Raw genomic sequence first — 19,759 nt, 5'->3', positions numbered from 1 at the left:
TGTGATTGAATTTAGGTACTTCTAAGAAAACGTTTACTTTACATAAATTATCCTGGCTAACAGCTATGTTTCAAGTAAGCTCCGCACCCTTATTTTTTCTCTCCATTTCCAAGAAAAAAGTGCGGGGGTATTCGAATAAATACGGTATTTGCTTCCAGGCTTTCCTGAACTCGTTTGAAAATTCACACTGTTGCAAAAAATAAGTTATTTTACGAATTTAGTTGTTATTTTTCACTTTATTCAAGGTATATGGATTATTCTTGTAAACAGATTCTTTTGTTGCTTTCCATAAATACAAATTTTCAAGGTCTTAGATTTGAAGATCTCAATGACTTTTGAAAGGAATTTATTCTTGCAAAATTCAAGTAGCAAATTAGCAAAATTCTGGTGGTTATAAAAAGTATAGACAACAATTTAACATGTAAATAGCTCTGAACAAAGTCGGCTGATCAGTTTTGGTGATGACAATATGAAAAAACCAAGTTAAATAAAATAGTATATTATTGCTTGAAATCCAGATGCTTTTGTTCCGGTGCAAGGTTACGTTTGGGAACGTAAGTAGTTGAAAAAACTATTTAAAATATCTTTAAAAGCAGCGAAATATGGGTGTAGGAAAACTAAAAATAGGGGGCTTTTGAAATTATTTTGAGGTGATTCTGAAAGGGTTACAAGAGAATGTTGAAAATTAACGGGATTCGTAGAATACGAAATGAAGAGTTTTCAAGGAAAACTGGAATCTAAGGGATTATGAGAATCTAATAAAAAAGGATGAAGCGATGATCTTCATCAAAGGATGAAGCGATGATCTTCATCAAAGGATGAAGCGAAGATTGTATTTACCTTGAGACTTAACACTTTGAGTTAATGAATTGTGTTCTAGAATGAAGTATAGAGGATAAAACCAGTAAAGAAAGACGATTACAAATAGTTGATGATGTGGGATGTAAGATATATGTCGAAGAATGAGATTGGTCTTTAGTATTGAAGAACAGCGTCAAACCAGTTAAACAACTAAAAAAATCTCTTCTTAAAATACTCAGATTATTAAATATTGAACTGATCATTTGTTGCTTCATTATATGTAAGAAACCTGGTCAGAACTCTAGTAATAACACTGATCAACAATGATTTTGTTATATGAGAGTGAATAACTGATTCTTGTAGTATTTTTCATGTTAATTTCAAATATGAAATCAGAGTTATTTTATCGGGCTTAGTTTTGTTATAACTACCATTCTTCTTTTCAGGTAGTATCATGCATGAACTCCATAAGCATAGCATTTTGTGAACGTAAATACGTTCACAAATATTCCCTCTGCCATGCGGCCAATGCCACATAGCTAAGAGCTTCTAATTTCAATGCCACCAAACACATGGATGTTAGATGAAGATGAAAATGTCGAGTCTTGTGCTGACATATCAGGCGATGAAGAAAGAGATCCAAAATCTTCCTCATTTACAGAATTAAATGATCTGGTTCGTGATCTAAATTTATCCAAGAATCAAGCAGACATATTGGCATCAAGACTGAAAGGATGGCATTTTTTACAACTAAACACTAAAATAAGTTCTGTGACAGTCAGAATTTGAACATTTCTTCTCTCAGTAGGAAAACTTGTAATACTGTAATGATGTGGACTCTTTACTAGAAGATTTGGGACATATGCACCATCCTAACAAATGGCAACTTTTTATTGACTCGTCAAAGCTTAGTTTGAAAGCTGATTTATTTCACATTGGAAATAAATACCCATCAATATCATTAGCATACGCTGTTCACATAAAGGAGTCTTATGAAAATATGGAATTTGAATTGAGCAGAATTCGGTATGGGATATATTTATGGCATATTTGTGGAGATCTGGAAGTAATAGCGCTTATACTTGGACTGCAACTTGGATACATTAGTTCTGTTGTTTTTTATGCGAGTGGAACAGCAGGGATAGGAAAAACGATTACATAAAGAGCAGTGGCCAAAGAGAGAGGTACTGACTATAGGAGAAAATGTTGTTAGTCAGGCATTATTAAAACCAGAAAAAGTTTATCTTCCACAACCACACATTAAGCTAGGTTTATTCATAAATTTTGTTAAAGGAATGGACCGTAACGGTGCAAGATTTCAGTTTCTAAAAAACAAATTTCCTGATATAAGCAATGCTAAAGTAAAAAAAGTTATATTTTTTAGACCACAAACAAGAAAAGTAATGAGTGATCCGGCTTTTGAAGAATGTTTGAATGACTTGGATTATGCTGCGTGGAAATCATTTCAAAATGCAAACAATCATTTCAAAATGAACATGGGTGTAACATATCACTCAAAATCCATTTCTTACATTCACATTTGGATTTTTTCCCTAACAATTTCAGTACTAACAGTGATGAACACGGAGAACGCTTTCACAAGGAGATATCTTCAATGGAAACACGATACCAGGGAAAATGGACTATAAAATGTTAGCTGATTACTATTGGAATCTAAAGAGAGATCTACTGCAAATTACAGCAGAAAAAAAAATTTAGGCGAGCACAAAATGCATGTAATATATTGTCATATTACGTTCACCATACATTTTTCTGTTTCAAATGAAATTTCAGTTACAAAAAACTGAGCTTGAATAGAAAAAAATATATTAACGTATATGAAATCAGCATAAAAAATACTATAAGTATTAGCCATTCACTCTCATTTAGGAAACAAAAAATTAAATTTTGTTGACCAATGTAATTTGAGTTTCATTTATTTCTTAAAATAATCACCAACTTTCGTGATATAAATTTTTTTATTAATTGATCTTTCTACCTTGTATTTTAATATAAAACAGTAATATGATTAAGGGAGGTTTTGATAAACATTTTCCATTAAATTAAAAAGGTTTTGATTTTTAGTGGTTTTTGTTTTTCATTTTACTAATATTAAATATCAAAAAGGTACAAAAATATCCTGACTGCAGTTTATAATATAATAAAACTAGTTAAGAGTAACATGCGATTTTTAAAATTTATCTTCACCTACTACATAACACGTGTTGTAATGGATGTTTATCAGTAACAATAAAGGTATCGTAACTGTACTGTTAACAGGAAGTGCATGGTTTTAGAAACGTATCCTATTTTCAAGCCCTTGGGGTTACGTACTAAAGTAGTATCACTATTTCCTTTAATTAGAAATGTAATTAAATTATTTACTATACACCTCTTAAACCACTGGTACGTTACTGTTAAAATTACTCAACCGGAATTCATTATCAGTTTATAGCTTGCATGTATGAATAATTTTCATCAATAGAACGAAATATTAATATTATAAGAATGTAATACACATTTATATTTTTCCTTTCTCCTCTCTTTCTAATTTCCGGGTTTCTTTGTTTCTATTCGATTAATACGTACATCATAATCCTATTTTGTTCAGTAAGTGCATTGTACAAAACTTATTGATAACAGATTCCCTTTCGCAGTGTTTTTCTCGTAAAGGAATATTTCATTCCTATTTTTGTTCTATATATTTTTTCTAATTCAGTATTTGTTTTTGTTCATTGCTTGGTACCAGTATTATTATAAATATGTATTGCTTCTTCGAATCTCAAAACAAAAGTATACAATACAAATAATCGATTTTTAGAATAATAATATAGCAAATTAGTTTTAGGTATTATGTATCGAAATTATTTTCCCACTTTCAAGAGCCATCAAAATTTGAAAAAAATTTAAATTTTATATATCCCATTTTATAATGTGTGTACTTTTTTATATTGTACCTGAAAACAAAACATAATTAATTATCCTGCTAATACAGATTTTATAATTCATACAATACTTTTTCCTGTTTAGCCTTTAGTATTCACCGTCAGGTATTACTTCAGAGGATGAATGAGGATGATATATTTGAGTGTAAGTGAAGTGTAGTCTTGTACAGTTTCAAGTCGACCATTTCTGAGATGTGTGGTTAATTGAAACTCAGCCACAAAAGAACATTCGGTATCCGCTATCTAGGATTCAAATCTCTATAAAAGTAAAGCCTTTATTAGGATTTGAATGCTGAACTCTCGACTGCGAAATCAGCGGATTTGCGAAGACGCGTTTACCACTAGACCAACTCGGTGGGTTCATTCATACAATTCTGTTTTAATTTCGTTCATGATTGGAAAATATCACTCTCAAGGTCGAGTGTATCCATTCACTGAAATAAATATGCCTTTATATAATTTTTACTATTAATATTAGTAAAACTTTTAAATACGGGTTTTATATATATATATATATATATATATATATATATATATATATATATTTATATACACCAGAATTTCCCAACGCGGCTTCGCTCGCGAAATGCATAATAAAAATTTGGACAGGAATACAAAAAATAATTTCTCAACTTCAGCTTATTTTATTTTTTGTATTACAAAAATGAATAATGATTCAAAAATACAAACCATCTTAAAAAGAAATGAACAAAAATAATACAAAATATTCTCGTGTTAAAAAACGATAGCCGGTCAGGGCTCGCTTCGCTCCCACTTTCCCTCTACCTACCACGATCCCTGCGTTCATTTACCTCATGCTTGTAGAATAATAATGAATGATAAATAAAAATTAAAACCTGTTTAATTTATAAAAACTATTAGTGTATTGTATTTTCTTCAGAGCAAGGGTTTGGTCAGTTCAGGGCTAAAAAACTTTGAATAATCTGAAGAATGTGGGTTTCAAAATAGTAGGCCTAATTATTCAGAACTCCGCATTTTATATTTTTTAGTCTAGTAACCGGTGGCAGGTTACTTGACACCAGTCGCATCGCATATACAATAACAGTGGCAGTGGCTGGGTTGGTTGAGCCGTGGCGCTATACACCGTCGCACTCCTTAAAAAAAACAAAATTAAAAAAAACTCGAAAATGATTTTTAGATGTTTATCTGACGAATATTTGCAAGCCCACATCTTGTGAATATCTCGTTTTATATAGTCGGAAATGGGGAAAATTTGCAATCATTGTTCAAATTTTTTTACCCTTTTCAAAAACGAATTTTGAAAAATCTGTAAATTAGTTTTTAAATATTCAGATGAATAATACACAGACAAAAAATGATATTTATAACTGTGTTTGTTACTGAAAATTTAAAAAAGTGTCGGATTTAAAAAAAAAAAAAAATTCTTTTTAACCCTTTATCTCGGAATTTCAACAAAATGTAGAAATTTGTTTTTAGATATTCGTATTAAGATTACACATACCAAAAATCAAGTTGATATCTTCATTTGTTACCGAGAAATTAGAAAAATTATAAATTTTGTTATTACTCAATTTTAACCCTTTAAACTTGGAACTACAAAAAATCGTTACGTATAGATAGATATTTATTATTTATATTAAAACTATTATTATTATTAATAGTAGATAATTTTATCTTTATAATTTCCTGCCATGACAAGCCGGATTTCTTTTAAAATCGAATTAAAAAAAAATTATCTTCACTAAATTAATATCTCATTCAAGGAATTTTGAGCCAAATAATGAATTATTAGATGAGGAACTAAAAAATGGAACATCACTATGTTGCTATTAATTATAGTAATAAATATAATTTATTTTAAATATTTTAGTATCAATAGAAATTTAATTAATTAAATGTTGTATATTATAAATCTGTTACCTCGGTTCTAAATTGTTCGCGTCTCCATTTTATTTGAAAATAAATAAAATAAAAGATTAATTTATAATTTCTTTCGTTTAAAAAATATATATTTTTGTTTTTACTTTGTTAAATCAGTGGTTAGTTTTGAAATGAAATAACTTGCACGGAATCATGAAAGATATAAAAAAATTGTTTTTAAGTATATTTTAGCGATTCTATTATGTTGCGTGAGTGGGCACATGGCATTTTAAAATTTGTTTAATTAGTTTATAGTATAAACGCTGAATTATTTTTTTCTGTAACATTTTTAGCTGGGTTTTAGTGAGTGAGTTAGAGTAAAGTAAAAGAAATATGGAAGTTAAAAGCTTTAGTTACATTTATAAGGTGACGAACCGAAGGTAATGCTTTGAAGGTAATGTACATTTATCAAAACTAAGTGTTTTATTATTTCGATAAGACGTTCTACTTCTCGGTAGTAATGAGAGACTCATTACATCGAGGGGGAGTAATGATTTCATCAGTAAGTAGAGAGGTAGCACGCGAGCGAACGGGCGAGCGCAAAGGCCATCAGATCGCCTGAAGGAAATCTTGCTGGACTATTGTATGTTAATATCCCACGGTCGTTTCAATGCTCACGTTACGTACAGATCCGAATATTTTAATGTGCACTTCCAGCCAGTCAGCCGCGTTTGTTTTACGAGCATCGACTGCGACAGCGAGCCGCACAAAGCGAGGCAAGATTTGGCATTGATCGCACGATTTATGGCAGTCCTGGATAATTGTGCGACAGTAAAGTTGATAATGCGAAGAAACAGGCAAAGAGCTTCTGCTCGACTAGTCGAGCAGCCTTTGTTTGTTCCACCAGATCGGTTTGAACGTATGACCGACCGTTCTTTTTATTATTCCTTTTTGTACTGTAGACATGGCTTTTCTTGGCTTACCACCGATCTAACCAGAAGTATACACTTTTTGTCAACAGTAACCAAACTTTCATTGTTTTTGCAATTAATTTTTTTTTTAATCGTGTTTTTATCGATAAACAAATTTTAATAGTTTATTTAAATTTTTTTGTATCTTATTAATTATTAAATGTAAACTGGAATGAAGAGCAACTTGGTAACGTTTTCTGATTTGAAGTTTAAGATGAATTTATTTCGTAATTAAACATTTTAGTTGAATTTTCTTTTAAAATATTGTTTGTAGTGGAAATTTTATGTTTACGTAGTTTATGTTTTTGAATAAAGGATCGATTTGATTTTTTTCTTATTACTTGTTACAATTGATATTATATAAAATCTAAATCCGTGAATTTTTTTTTTGCTCAATAACAATTATAATTACAGTCGGCTCTCCTGCGGAGCCATAAGTAAGTTTTCTGACAAAAGCACGTGATAAGAAGGTCCTTAAGGAACCCCCAAAATAAAAAAATACACAATAAACAGTTGCAAGCAAAGTTAAAATCAAATATGAAATTTGATTTTAAATCACAGTCATAAATCACAAACCAACAATTTCAGCACTATATAGTCCACGAAACAAACATTAATAACAAATAAAAAAGAAAAAAAAGAGAAGTAATAAGAAATTAGATACGACTACACTAAACTTGACGGTGTTAGACTCCAAACTGTTACGCAGACCCTAAGTCGAGCACATGAGCTCGTTTCAACCGTCGGACGCCTCTGCTGTTATCGATTAGATTAATTGCAAAGTGGCTTACATGATTCTCAAGCCTCTGCAGGTATTTGACATTTCGCTGTTGTGCAATCTCACGAACCGATGGGAGCTCCAGAATCCTGAATCTCATCATTCCGCGTGAACCACGGAGCTTCGGCAACTACCCTTGCTTCTTTGTTCTGAAATCGTTGTATAATTTCCGCATTACTAGTACCAGCCGTTACCCAAATTTCTACACCGTACGTCCAGATTGGGCGCAGGATAGCCTTGTAAATTTAGATCTTGTTGGACAACGTGAGGCCTGAGTTCCTCCGTAGCAGCCAATGAAGTTCCTTGTACCTTGCGTTTAGCTGTTTCCTCTTCATCCTTTATAAATTCGAATGAAAAAATATTCAGTTTTGGAAATTTCTGATGCGTACTCGAAGTTGTAATACAGGGCCAAAATCCGTGAATGATATAGAATATAAATTCTTTATTTCCTCCACCATTCTGGTTTTGATATAAACAAAAAAAATTATGTTTTTATACAGTTATTTTATAATGTTACACTTTCACTATAAGTAACGTACTGCTCACGAAAGGACGCTATGACGTCTCTCAGTGCTACTTTAAATTAATTTTTATAAAAAAAAATTAGGTAGCTATGGAGTAATAAAGCCAACAGATATAACTCACGCGATAAGGGTTTTCCTTAAGCAGAAACAAAACATAAATTAATTGCTGATACATAAGTCGGATAAAAATTATTGCATAGAATTCATTACCTGCATTGTGCACCGATTGACATTTACTTATAAGTCAAGGTTATGGCCGGAGTTTTGTATTTTATGTGTACATAACTGATGTTTTATTTTCTTAGCTAATTGTTTTGCGTTGAACACAAGAATAAAAAAAGAAAATGCCTATTTCGAGGAAGTTGTATTAGTTCGATTTTATGTGTATACTTACTGGACTTTAAGTTTGTTTCTTCCTTTTTTTATAAAGCAGTAAAAGATATCTCTGGTTTGAATAAATGAAATTTCATTTCATAACTTGTAAATGCGCCTCTTTCGTTGCTTAAAACAGTAAAACATACATCTGTAAACGTTTTCAAATATCAAAAATTGTTACTTCCTGCAGCGATTTGTTTTTTGCGAAAAAGTTTTCTAATGACAATATTTGGAAATAATAATAAACTGATTTAAGGGTTTTGACTTTAATTATGTTTATGTTAAAGTGGATTATTACTCATTCATTAGTTCGTTCAAATATTATAGATAAAATTCTTTTATCTTAATTGAAATTTACTATAAAATTTCTATCTACGATCTTATTGCCTTCTAAGAAAATATATAAAAAATAATGCTATTCTGGACTAATGTGCTATTTTCCTAGTATCTACAGCCGGATCCCGACGTATTTTACTTGTATATACGGGTTTTAGATCCTGAAGTAAGATTATTTTCGGCTATTCTTTTTAGTTTAAAAGATAAATTTATTATCTACTTACTAGAGAAAACCTGTAACGATGTACTGGTAATTTTCTACTAATATAATAATAATTTTAAATAAGAAGATCTTTATTTTTGTATTAAATAAAATTTTTAGGGACAAAGTGATGTTACTAAACCAAACAGATTGTCCGTAACTGTCAGTCAATTTATACATTAAAAATAGTTTCATGGTCAGTTTAATTCTTCTTCAATTTTGTATCTGTTCAACTGACCGTGAAGTTTTTTTTTTCTTTAAAAAACAACTACGATTTTGTTAATGAAAAATTGCTTCTCTATTTAACGATTAAGTAACTTTAAAATACTGCTAATATTTGAAAAACTACTAATTGTATATTAATTTTTAATGAAAAGTTAATCCTAATGAAAAGTTAATTTTTAATGAAAAGTTTAAAGTGAAAAGTTAATGAGGATTAACTTTATTTTTCAGTCCGTTTCTTTGATATATTTAAGTAAATTTTCGTATTTCAAAATATAGTAAATTAAATATACCCGACACATTGAAAGTAGGTTTTCATAATTTGTTTTATAACTTAAATATGAAAAACCCGCGTGAGTCCTATTTTAAAAAGTTTTTTTGTCTTATGATTCATAAATACAAATTATTAACAAATATGATGACTCTATTTATTATATAATTATTATGAGATTTTGTGTTTGAGCCTAGTATTCTATTATCTACCAAAATTTTAACCACTCCATGTTGTAGGATTGACCGTGGATTTTATCGTTCGTTCCAAAATTTCTTGTATATTATCATGATGTAATATTACATAATTGTAATAGCTCTCATGCTGAAATTTTAATTATTAAAATTTATTGAGGGAAAGCCAAATATAATAAATATTCGAATCTAACTATAAAGAAAAAATTATTACTACACATAATAGGAAACAGCAAAACTAAATAAACCAACGGATTATTATTTCCCGAAGAGTTCACCTTGGAATGTTAGATCATTTATTTTTTTGCCGTTGTTTTTTTTTCTGTTTTTCTATCTGCCCAGTTTCTCTTCATTCTTTTTGATATATCTTACCTTCGTTCTTCAGAAAGTTCAGCTTTGTTCTTACGTTATGGAGTTTTTTGAACCTTTTATTTTCATCTTTTAATATTCTCTTTCTCTTATAATTTCTTCAGTTCTTTTACGTCTTCTTGGATTTGTGTGAACCATTTGCCTTTAGTGTTTTTTACTTTGGAAGAAATCAAAAATTTGTTTAGCCAATCTACTGTTATTCATTGTAAATAAATGGTAGTAAAATGCAATTCGTTTTTTCTTATCGTGTCTTGACAGTTTTTCAATTTTAGTATAAATTCTGTCATTTGGAATTAATTTTACCTGATTATTTTGAAATTTAGCACCTAACATTTTTCTTGTAATTTTCCTTTATTTGTTTTCTGTATTTTCTAGTAGACCTTTGTTGCACAGTCTTAGGGATTTTGCAGCATAGAGTGTTTCCAGCTTTATCGCAGTTTTATTGTCTAGAAATTTTGAGTTCTCTGGTAAATACTGTTTGTTATATGAGTTTTTAGTTAGCTGAAAAGCTAATTCCATTTTATTAGGTCTAACTGTTAACGATTTTTTCTAAAGAATTCCAACTGATCCATTCTCCGAGATATTTGAAATTATTAACTTTCTCTACTTTTTTATTATTTATTATACTAAGGAAATTCGGGCAGTTTTTGTCATTAGTCAGAAATTTTCGTTTTCTCAAACGCGGTTTTTACTCCAATTTTTGCATCTTGTTTTTTTGATTTTCTAATTTTCTGTTCACCTTCATTCTATTTATAATAATAATAATAGTAATTATTATTATTATTAACTTTTTTATTAGAGGTGGTGAGATGTTTTATATATCGGTTGAATTAAATATTTATTATTTGAAGAGGAAGATGAAGCCTATCGAAATTTACGAATTGGTAACGTACTATATTTATAACATTCTTTACACTAAGCTTATATAAAATAGCTTTTATCCAATCGATTCTTAAGATTCCGATGATCGATGCTTATGATTCCTCATCGTCGCAAATCAGTTCTTTAACAGCGGATTTCGAAGTCGAGTTCTAAGATTCAAATCCCAGTAAAGGAAATTTATTTTATACGGATTTGATTACTAGATCGTGTACACCGGTGTACCTAGGTGGTTAAGGTTCAATTAACCACACTTCTCAGGAATGGTCAGTCTGAGTCTGAACAAGACTACATCTTATTTAGAAATCATTCATATCATCGTTATCTAATTGTGTCGTGGGGGGGGGGGGCGGTTACTTATTGTTCACTAGTTGGACAGGTTACTCTCCGGGTTGATCTAGCGGTGAACGCGTCTTCCCAAATCGGCTGATTTTGAAGTCGAGAGTTCAGCGTTCAAGTCCTAGTAAAGTCAGTTATTTTTACACGGATTTGAATACTAGATCGTGGATACAGGTGTTCTTCGGTGTTTGGGTTTCAGTTAACCACACATCTCAAGAATGGTCGAACTGAGAATGTTCAAGACTACACTTCATTTACGCTCATATATATCATCCTCTGAAGTATTATCTGAACAGTAATTACCGGAGGCTAAACAGGAAAAAGAAAGTTGAACAGGTTGCAACGTACAGATTAGGAAATATATAAATATTACAGTATAAAGTCAAAGGTCCTATTTTTGTGTTTTAATGATATTTATATTTTTCATTTTCGTTTTTTTTTTTTTTTGAGTAAAACTTTCTCTACGGTTTAACACTATCTTTAACGTAGGTTTTGTAAGGATAGGTTTTTAAGTTTGATTTTTTTTTTAAACAACGTCTCTAACAGTCCAGCTGGATCTCAGTTTTACTTATATATTTCTTGTTATTATAATGTATGGTCCCGAAGCTAGTTTTAACAACATTATGCGTGCTCTGTAACTAAAAACCATTACTTAAATTTTCTTATTTTACGAATTATAGTTGATGCATGAATTTTTGTTCCAATTTACCAATATTTGACTGTCTGTAGCAATTTGTCTTTGATATATATATAAAAAAAAATGGAACAAACTAAAATTAAAGAATTATTATCTCAAATGAAATGAAAAATATAATATTTTCTGTGTATAAAATAATACTTTTAATTAAATGATAAAAATCAACAGTTACAGAATTAGTTTAAGTTAAAAATCTACTTTTTATTATATAACATTTTTGGTACCAATCATGTATAAAGATCAGAACCTGTTTTTCTGGATTTACAATTAGTGCTACCCAAAAATTTATTCAATACTAATTTAAAACTAAAACTGATCCTTTTATTCGTTTTCATTTTTAACATATTAAGGATCATTTAAAAAATATTTACGTTTTGCTGTACAAACCAATTGTAAAAAATGGTAAATAAGTAACGTAAAGTAATAGTAAGTAAAGCGGTAAAGTAATGTAAAGCACGGTAAAAAGTAATTTAAAAGCAACGTTAAAAAATATTTTAACATATTAAGGAGCTGATAAGTTATAGTATAATATTCATTTTTATATTTCTTTTATATTAATACGGGATTAAATAATCTATAAATATGGATAGATGGGGATGGTTTTATCTATAGATTATTGATTAAAAGGACCTTGTGTTAAGATCCTCAAAAAATAATTTTCTTGAAAGCCTTATAAGGACACTTTTGAAATAATAGTTAAGTGTAGGAAAGAATAAGACTGATTATTTTTCCATATAGACTAACATTTTTATAATACACTTGAAAAAATATGAGTTTGAAATCCTTTTTTTAGTATCACATACCTTCTAATCGATTCTTTTTAAGTGACATTTTACATTATAAAGTCAAAACTCCTATTTGACTTACTAACAGGTATGATTTATTTATATTTGTATTTGAATAATTTTCACTATCATTTGAAAAAAAAAAATTTTTTAGTATTTATTTTTCATTAAGTTTTAACACTAAAGCTGATACAGAATAAACTCTACTTATATTATGTTTTCAGTGAAATGTCGACGGTCATTTAAACAAACATTTATTTATTTTATTTTAATAAATGTGCTATTAAAATAAATAACTTTTAAACTTAAATAATAGTCTCGGAATTACTACGCTAACGTTACTTCTCTTCTTTTTTTTTAAAGAGAATACATGCCTTATGGTACGTTATGTATAAAGACGAAGTATAAAATCCTAAGGTATTTAACTTTGCTTAAGATTCCTTCTTCACTATGTAATTAAGATGTATTAAGAGAGGGTATGAAACTTGGGAGAATGAAAGACGTAAATTGTCCTGGCAATCAGCCTTTAGCTCGTAATCCCGAGAACATCTGCCGCTTTAATAATGTTGTCAAGATCCTCGTAAATCTACTAAACTGGATAAGAAATCCGATTATCAGCACAGATATATTGCAATTATCTTTTGCAAATCTTTTTCACAGTTAAGTGAATCGCTACATTTTGGTGGTGGGGGGTGTTAACGACAAAATATTTATTTTGATTTAATGATAAATAAAGAATGTATGAGATTAAATTAAAAGGTTATTTGTATTGTTTATTATCCGTATTTTATATAATTATAGTTTTTATTAATAGATTATCTAATTTATTCTTTATCCCTTTGATTTTTCTGATTTATTCTTAGTATTACTATTGGTTTTTAATAACAAAAAAATTATTTTACATAATTTTATTAGATGTAAAGTAATATAATTATACTTCAAAAAATTTATGATTTTCAAGGATTTATTCCGTGAATTTATCATCTTATTTACAATAAATATTTTTTCAAGATTCAGTTAAATACTTTTTTACCGTGCTTTTCATATGATTTGTACATCAAAACGTAAAATTTATCAGAAAGGAATCGCTAAGGATTACCAAAGAAAAAAACCGACCGCAGAGTAAAGTAGACTAAAATTTCGATAACGGAACGAAAATATTAAGATTGAAAAACTCCTCGGTAAAGAATTACATTGTTATTTCAAAATTAAAAAAAAAAAATTATAAAATCAACAGTGTCAACCATTTTACTTATCTTTTTAGAAATCTCATTACATTATTGGTGGTAAAAAAGTGAAGAAAACAGTTTTAACAATAACCTTTTTTCTATGTAGTGTGGAAAAATAATTTTCCACAGTATGTTGGTCAACTGACGTAATCACTAAGATCTTTCATTTGATATCTCATTTATAAAATAATAATCTGCTCAAAAAATTGCATACATTTTAGGAAACAAGATAAATTTAAAATATCAATTTTTTCTTACCCTAAATTGAACAGTTGGAGGCCTTTAAATATCTTGGGAGTTTATCTATGAGGATATGAGTCATAAAAAGGAAACAAAAAGTAGAATTTCAATGGAAAAAGAAGCTTCCAATAAAAAACAAGTTTGTTGTGCAGTAAGCTTGAAAAATATCTGAGAAAAAGACTCCCCAAATGTTTTTTGTATAGGGTGTAGTATTACATGGGGCACAGACGTGCACTTTATGCAAGGAAGATGAGAAAAGATTAGTTTTCGAATCTGAAGTTTTGGAGCTAGAGGTGGATTGAAAAGAAAGAGTGATAGACAGAATTAGTAATAATGAGGTGTTAGAGAGGGTGGGAGAGGATATTACTGCAAACTTTAAGAGACAGAAAAAGAAACTGGATTGGACATGTGTTACGGAAGCACGGTTGTCTTAGAGGGTAAAGAGAGAAAAAGGATGACGAATATGTAACCTGCTCAATGATATTAAGGTAGAAACAAGTTATATTCGTATAAAAAGGTTAGCTGAAAATAGAAAAGAATAGAGAGAGAGCTTGAGTAAATAGGACTCAGATTACCAGAGGATCTGGTAAATAGCAGAACACTGATACTACTACTACTTTTCTTCTTACCTTACCGTCATCAAATAATGGCAGTCAATGTCAAATTTAGGAATTTAATTTGAGTCAGTTAATTCATGTTCGGCTAAATACTCTGTCAAACTTACAGAAGACACACACACTAATGTCAACATTAGTAATTCAGTTAAAGTATACAAATTATTTAGCATATTTATTTTATTTTGATCCATGGCAGATTGAAATTGTAAAATTAATATTATTTTTAGCGATCCACAATTTAAGCAGGAGTAAGAATTCGTGGGTTGTTGAAAATAATATACTCGTAACAATATTGTAAATTTACCATTTAAATTTATTTTAAATAATGAAGGTAAATTGTATAAAAATGCATCCACTTTCTTTAATACGTATTTAAATTAATATCGAATAAAATAAAATTTAATTGGTAATGTTTAATTTTTAATAATGCTCCGTGTTTTATAACTAGGATTGGGGTAAATTATGTTAGTGCAAAGTTTTAAAATAAATACTTTACGCGAAAAGAAATGATTTTCAATACAAGGGACATTCGAAATTAGTCACAAATAATTTTAACGATAACAAATCTTATACGATAGATTTAACAATTTTTTCAATAAAATAGTTAATTTTTTAAAAAGTGCAACCGACATCAAGACTACGTAACGTGATGCACGTATGTAGAATTATAAGATTCCCACTGTCCCTACCGATGCTGTACGTTATATACAATGTACATTGGGTGTGAAATGGTTAAGACAAGATATCTCGATTTTTGATAATTTTGTTAACGGTGCTACATATGTACCGCAGAAACTCACATAACCTGCACTTACACTATGTAATATCATCTAACTTCACGCATACATATAGAATGTCAGGATTCCTACTGTCCCTAAATATCCGCCGTAAGGCGGAAAACCTTTTTGTCAATTTACAGACCGATTTTTTGAGTGTAAAAGATTTTTGTCAACACCATGGTACCACTGTAAAAAGCAGCTGCGTCGATTGCACCCAATCGGAACATTACACAATTTCTGTCAGCTCATGGTACCTTTAGGACAAGTTTGACTAGATTTGGATTGGTTGATTCGGACGTCTTTCCCGGACTGCAGAGTTCAGGATACTGCGGACCACCATTTCCTTAATGTTTATCCCCGGTAGGAGGCTGAACGTACCAGAGTTGTTAGGGAACTCCAGAGAGTAAATTCCTTTCTGGATCTGCGGGTTAATTGGAAGATCGGCAGAAAATGGTTAATAGTGGCTGGTTTCCTAAAATATCTCGCACTGAGCAGCTCAGCTGAGGAGGTGTGAGTAGAGTAGTACCCCAGGTGACTGTGGTACCGCCTGGACAGTTGATTGGCCGGAGGTAGGCGCATTGGCATCGCGTCTCGGTTAGTCAGAAACATATTGGGAATTAATAAACAGAATAGCTGTCGGCGGGGTGGCGACTGCACTGCCGAGGGCATGGTAGTCCATGCTGCCGTGAGGTGTTGCACCATCAATGGCAGTTTTTAATATGGTGAAGTAACTGTCACGCGGGACTCTGCGATCGAGCTAACGTTGAGTAGGAGGTCCCTTCCCTGGTAGACCAGACCGGAGTCCGTAGTTAAATAAATTGAAGGCTTAGACTTGATCAAGTTAAGAACATTAAGGGAATCAGGACTAAATTCCGTTGTTGCGATCAACATTGCTGGTGGTATGCATTATATTTACCAAATAGACTCATATGTTATGAGACACTTAGTCACTAGTTGCTTACTTAAAACGTAGTACTAGGCGGGTTGTTCGTGCTTCAGCAAATTCGGCTAGCTAGTTCAGAGTGCAACGATGTAGGACAGTCAAGATGTCTGAAATAGGCCTACAGCGAAGGCGAATTAAAAAATCACTGATGTAAATTTTTACCGAGGCATTTGCATCTGTAATATCCCAACCGAGGCCTGGCTAATTACTATGAGGTGTAATCAGAGAAGGTATAAAGTCGACTTCTGTTAAAGCCCATCAGGGCTAGGAACGAGGGGGAATGGCGATCGTAATCGTCACAAGGTGGGTGTCTTCCCTTTCTGGGGTTGGGATGCGTCGATTGCAACAAGATTTATATTTCACTCGGATTAATTGGAAAAAAGTTATGAGCGAACAAACAAAAACACACACACACAGATATATATATATATATATATATATATATAGGGTAAAACAATACATAACCTCCTTTTTTGATGTTGGTTAAAATTCAAACCTTGCATAAAATATAAAATAAAGTATTCGTATTTATCGGATCTATCTTGCAACCTCTTTTCATTATAAAATAACTATGCTTTAAGTTGGTGGTTAAAATTTTAGTCGCTTATGCTGGTATAAAAAAATTAGCATTACATTAAATTTGTGCGCATACATATCGCAAGCTTGGTCATATTTTTGAGTTTTATTTTTTCACCCTACCCCTCTGATCGGATCCACACCAAAGCAAAGCACAGCTTAGGGGTTTGTCTACTCAAACGGGCCTCCCCGTCCGCCGGCCATAAGTTTTAGTCTGACAGGTCGGCCCGCCGGTTAAATCTTTTCATTGCCTGCCTCTAACCCTAGGGCGGGGTATCCATGCGCGACTATGTCGTTCCTGGACCCGACCCCCAGAAGCCGGGGACTCGGTCTTTACGGCAATGTCTCTAGTGAGAGCACTTTGTGCAGGGTACTCACTTCGGGTCCAGTCTTTTTCGCTAAGGGGTGAGAGAGTCTCAGTGCCCTATCACTGCCGTCCATCCGTGAAAATACAGATGAACGGTAGCTCCGCAGGAGGCTGTTCCTCAACCCCTCGCTGCCACATCATCCCTGGCTTTGTATTTTTGAGTTGCTCTTTAGCAAAATCACGATACCAACCGAATGAAAGTACGGCTTTGTATTTTTGAGTTGTTCTTTAGCAAAATCACGATACCAACCGAATGAAAGTACGGCTATGATATTTCTATGAAAAGTAATGATATTGTTTTTATAAAATAACATTTTATAAACATTATCTAGGTGCCCCACCAAAAGCGTAAAAGTGTATATCGTTATATTTATGCAGAATTTTGGTAGTGATAATAGATAATAGAATTTAATAGATTAACAGATAAGATGTATGATTGTAAATGTAGTTAGCTTTTTTAATTTACCGTACAGTTTACATTTTTAATATATTATTACCAAAATATTTAATAAACAGATTTTTTTAGTTGTATTTTATGATAAATATGTATTTTGCATCATATATAACATACGTAATGATAAAGTTAGAATAAGTAGATCAGAGAAAAAAAGTAGGTCTACCTGAAATGATGAATTCTGAAATATGACTAATGAAAAAATAATTAAGAGGAAATGAGCGTAGCGTAGCTTGCGATAGGATCAGAAGGCCGGATATTCGTCAGAAGGGAGAGCAGGAATTGAAATGGTGATGTAAAAGCCTTGAAGATCAGCTGTTCAATTAAAATCACTGTAATCGTTGATAAAGTAACCGCGTAGTCTTGTTTTAAAATGAACACTGTAAAAGATTTTGATGATAATTCAAGTCATTCTGTGAACAGTTAAACTTTTGTTTGGTAAGTATACAGTCGAAATAATTTTGGATTTCCATCAACATAAATTTAAACTACCCATCTACTTTACGAGAAAAATTATCAGAACTATTACTGTAGGTATGTTAGCTCATGGGTACTTCCTGTTTACTGATATCGCGTAAGAATTGATGCGACGTAGTGTGTCATTGTTACAAATTGTATTTCTCGTTGTGAACTTCCTTTAACTACTACTCGTATAATTATCTTTTATCTGTAGATATTATAAATAAGTTGAAGACAGGATAAATAAATGAAGATAAGAGCAGATCAGGATTTAGGTTTACGAGTAAGCAGTTGGAAAGATAACTTTATAGATATTGTTTTTCAGAGAACGCTATTACAATACTATGTTGAGTAATCGTACTGCTTTAATGACAATTTACAATTGTTATTAATAAATTTAAATATTTTTGTAAACTCTTACTCAGAAAGGGATCCTTCTGAGTAAAAAAATCCGCTTTTATTTCACTTTTTCTTTTTGCGATTATGCTTTGTTATTTGATTTGAAAAATAAGATTTTTTCTTTTTAATTTTGAGACGCTATTAGAAGCTCTCATCTGCCATTAGAAAATCTCAGGTTTTTCCCCTACCGTGTTATTAATGAAATTTACAAGTAATTCATTTTACTAGTATTTCGTTAACATAAGTCGTTCTTTATCGCCGTAAAGTTGAAAACCAGAAGTAAAAATGAAATAAAAAGATGCCGCCAAAATTTGAAATTTATTTACTTTAAATCAATTATAAAAAAATATTTTAACTGCAAATCCTTTTCAACTATTTCTTTAAATACATATCAGAAAGTGTTGGTTACGAAAATCAGCAATAGTGTTATTGTTGATTGCAATAATGTATTCAGTTTTAAATAAATATAAATATAAAGAAAGGTATTTTTTTCGAAAGAATATTAGAAAAAAATTGATTGTACTTTTTTTTTTTGAGGTTTTTAGGGGCATCGACTACTTTGGTCATTAGCCCCATCCCACTTCAAAAAATAAAAAATAAAAATGGTTCAATGTATCACATTTTCATGTGTCAAAAAATGATCAAAGTTTTACTTTTCTTATAACTTCTGATCCAATAAAATTACTTTCTAGGCTTTCCTTTCGGCCATCCTTTTTTGCACCGTTTTTCCATTCTGCGAACGGCCTCAACGTCGGACGACAGTGTGTCTGAGGCTTCGGACATGGCATCGTCTTCTCTTTCTGACGCCAATGACGTTCGCCGGCTTACATCAGGTGATGAAAGCTTCAATGGTGCTGTGAGCATCATTGCAATTGAATCTAAACTTGCAACCGATGCACTTTCGGCGGCTGATGAACTTGATTCAATATCTAAGGCTGTGCTTGGGCCGGCTGATACAGATGCTCTCGCCACAGTTGTTCTCTGAGCTTTTGGGGCCTCTGTACGTACAGTTTTATTATCGTCTGTGTCTGGTGCTTTTTCGATAGTTACTTGCACCTCCATTTTGGTTGACGCAGATTTTTCCTGTACTCTTGTCACAGTATCCTTAGCTATATGACTCGTCATCGGGGTGATCTTTTGATCTTTGTCGGATAAATCAAGATTTT

This window comes from Lycorma delicatula, chromosome 3, assembly GCF_047948215.1.
Source record: "Lycorma delicatula isolate Av1 chromosome 3, ASM4794821v1, whole genome shotgun sequence".
NCBI classification, from domain to species: Eukaryota; Metazoa; Arthropoda; class Insecta; order Hemiptera; family Fulgoridae; genus Lycorma; species Lycorma delicatula.
The sequence above is the reverse complement of the archived record's forward strand: the minus strand, read 5'-3'. Positions refer to the sequence as shown.